Source organism: Lactuca virosa, chromosome 5 (genome assembly GCF_052849685.1).
Source record: "Lactuca virosa cultivar CGN04683 chromosome 5, Lactuca_virosa_CGN04683_v6, whole genome shotgun sequence".
NCBI classification, from domain to species: Eukaryota; Viridiplantae; Streptophyta; class Magnoliopsida; order Asterales; family Asteraceae; genus Lactuca; species Lactuca virosa.
The window spans coordinates 218,634,233-218,638,113 of NC_136430.1; positions in this window are offsets into that span (position 1 = coordinate 218,634,233).

Consider the following 3,881-nt stretch of genomic DNA (forward strand, 5'->3'; position numbering starts at 1 on the left):
TCTCATACGGGCTCCGTTTTTTACGTTCTTTATATGCACGCGTAGGGAAAATTATGCTCTACGACTTTCGTTTAGACTTCGTCGGCTAATTTTGACTTTATTTTTAATATTATTATTTTTAACAGACCGGGACAGGAAAATCCGTTAAAAATTCATAACTTCTTCATCTGACGTCCGTTTTCGTCAGTCTTTTTACCGTTGTACTACTATTGACGAGATCTTCAATTCTCGTTTAGGTTGTTTTGGCTAAAAATCACTCGATCTAAAATTCGAGTTTTTAGCTGTCTGCTGCTAAGCTGAAACTTAGAAAAATCATAACTTCCTCATAGGAAGTCAGATTTGGGCGTTCTTTTTATACATACTCTCGGTTTGACGAACACTACGACTTTCGTTTAGATCACTAAGGCTAAAAAGTAGTTTATCAAAAACTCACTTTTTACGACATTCGACACGGTGCCGGTTTTGTCGCGAAACTTCGACAGGTCATAACTTCTTCGTTATAACTCGGATTTCGGTATTCTTTATATATCTGGAATCCTTGTCACGACCACTACAACTTTCTTAATAGATATCAGCTTTATCTAATATTTATCTTCGACACTCATTTTTATTCTTAATTAATTAAATCCTAATAATTAAACATAAAACACATAATTCACATAATTCCTCTTCATTTCTTCAAAATGAGTTATAAAGGTTAACCTAGACTATTATGTCAATATTAATGTCTAGCCTAGAAACACGGACGTTACAATTCTCTCCCCCTTAGGATGATTCTGTCCCCGGAATCACACATCAACAAACAACTGCGGGTAGCGACTCATCATGTCACTCTCCGTTTCCCAGGTGAGATTTGGCCCATTCGTATGTTTCCAATGCACAAGCACTAAATCAACCATATTGCGTCGCAACTTCTTAGTCTTACGGTCAACGATTGCCTCAGGTTCTTCAATTAACATCTTGTTTTCATCCAACCTTAATTCAGAAATGGAATTATGTCGGGTACAACTCCCGTGAACTTCCTTAAACAACATACATGAAAGGTGTTATGAATACCCTCTAGTTCTTCTAGTAATTCTAGCTTGTAAGCTTGATTCCCGATCCTCTGAAGAACTTTAAACGGTCCAATAAACCTTGGACTCAACTTTCCCGAACCACGTAACATACCTATCTTAGTCGGACTCAATTTGATATGACCTCTAGGGTCGGAATAACAATCATCTTCTTAGTCATTACCGAAACGAAGGTAATGAAATACTCGAACAATAACGGAATCAATTTCTAGCTTCTTGGTAACCTTGTGACTTTCCTTGATCCAAGTACGAGTCCTGTGCTTCCGGTAGTATAGGCCTATACTACCATTCACACCGACTCATACTCGTCCCAAGTATTGTCTCGCAATTCTCCAAGTCACCATACAAGAATTTCACATAGTCATTCAATTCATCAGATGACACAACCAGGGTTTATATTATTTCTTGAAATAATTACACAGAGATTCAAGTTTACCCTATAATACGCCTCTAATAGGCTACACCCCGAGTTATTAACTGCATTGCTACTTTATGTCTTAGTTTTGGGAATATAAGGTCCTTACTCCTGATCCCTTGTATTTCCATCTGCTTCATTAAGGATCATTTGGAATGCCTTTGGTTTTGGTTTTGGTGGAACATTGGGCCTTACTGCCTCTTTCTTCTTTGGGCAGTCTTTCAAAATGTGTCCTTCCTCGTTACATCCATAGCACATCCTCTTGTTGGACGGACACTCGTTGGCATAATGCCCAGTCTTCCCACACTTGTAGCAGGTCACCTCTTCGCTACATTTCCCGAAGTGCTTCTTTTTGCACTTCTCGCACCATTTTGCTTTGCCTCCTCCTCCTCCAGACTTCGATATTTTTCTTTTCTCGTTAGAGCCTGAAGTCCCCTCAAACTTTCTTTTCTCGCCAACTTCGATCTTGTTGGCGGCTCTTCCCTTAATCATATCTTCTACAGACTTGGCAGCCCAGATAGCCGCCTCCAAAGTAAGTGCTTGACGCACTGGCACTGCATACTCCCATGGAAGTCCCTTTGCGTACCTGTCTATTTTTTTCAACTCATCTGGGACAATACGCAAAGCAAACTCCATTTTGTCTATGAAGTTATTGGTATATTCATCAATGGTCATACTTCCCTTCTTCAACGTCAGGAATTGGTTTTCTAGCTCAAGCACATTTTGGGCCGAGCAGTACTTGCGCTTGAAGTGCACCAAGAACTCTGTCCAAGTCAGTTGCAGTGGCTCATTAGGGCATAGGGTTTTCCCCAGAGTATTCCACCAACGAGCAGCGCTACCTCTGAACTGATGCACTGCAAATGTGGTTTGTAACTTGCCTTGGCAACCACACGTCATGAAATCCAATTCCATTTCCGAGATCCAATCCATTACTCCGACAGGATCTTCTTTTCCAGTGAAGGTTAATGGCTTGCAAGTCATAAAGTCTTTATACTTGCACCCATTTATCTCCACTCTATCCTCGTGGTTATTTCTCCCAACCACAAGCGGTTCACTATGACCAACAGATCTACTGTCATTTAATTCACGTTGTTCAGCAGGAATTGAGGGTTCACTCCTGTTGTTCAGCAATATTTGCCTCATTTCCTCCCTTTGTTCAGCCATCATTGTCTGAATCATGGCTTGTACTCCAGCCATGGTGATGGGTTCTGGTGCAGCTCCTGCTATAGGCACCTGTTCCATCACTTGGGGTTGAGGTTGCTGATTTCTATTTACATTTCCAGCACCACTTCGGGTTCTTGCCATTATGATCTATACGCCAAATTAGGTGAATTTAAACCTTTAACCACGACGGGTACTTAAATTCTCCTTATCACTCTGAAACGTTACATGTTAGTTCTAATATCGTAATCGTACGCTTAGAAACCTACACACATAAAGTTTCCAGATCCGGTCGGCAACAGACCATAGATCCGAACAAATAATATCATATACGGCAAACATATAACATTTAGCACTTAAAAGCATTTTAGGCATCTTTCCTAAAATATACTAGTGCTCGTGTCTAAAATATGGTAGACACTCATCTCACAATCATCACTTACCATTCTAAGTTTAAGTCTAGAAATCCTACAAATTCCTAGTTCGCTTAAACTAATGCTCTGATACCAACTGTGACATCCCCAATTTCACGGCCAGAAAACACCGATTTCGTTTTTTTTTAAATAAAATCAGAGTAATCCTTTTAAAAGATGTTGCGGAGTTTGTTCCCAAAACAAAACATGATAAAAATTTATCAAAACCTTTCTTTAAAAATATATATTTTCATTTTATATCAAAATCTCGGGATGTCATGTTCCGATACAGATCATAAGCGTAAACAATACATTATAAGCCTTACAACAGTTATTTACAACTACTGGCCTATAATCCAAAAATCTCTCATCATCATCCGACTATGCTCGGAGTCCACTACCTGTAAAATAAAAAGGCTGAGTGGGTCAGGGTTGGGAGCCTGGTGAGCATATAGGGTTTTCAACCCACAATAAATAATAAACTTATTAAGTTCATCAATCAACAATAATTTTATTAATTTCATCAACCAAAAATAACCCTAATTACCCATTCCCGTTATCCTCACTTTATGTCCCTACAACAACTATCACAAGGGACCTAGCCTAAGGATTTTCATTAGGGGGACAACATTGCTTCGGAGGTTCCTCAACAATTTATGTCAAATAAGGCAACCATCGGGGTGACAACACTGCTTTCCTCAGCAATTTATGTCAAATAAGACAACCAATGGGGTGACAACATTGCTTTCCTCAACAATTTATGTCAAACAAGACAACCAATAAGGTGACAACATTGCTTTCATCAACAATTTATGTCAA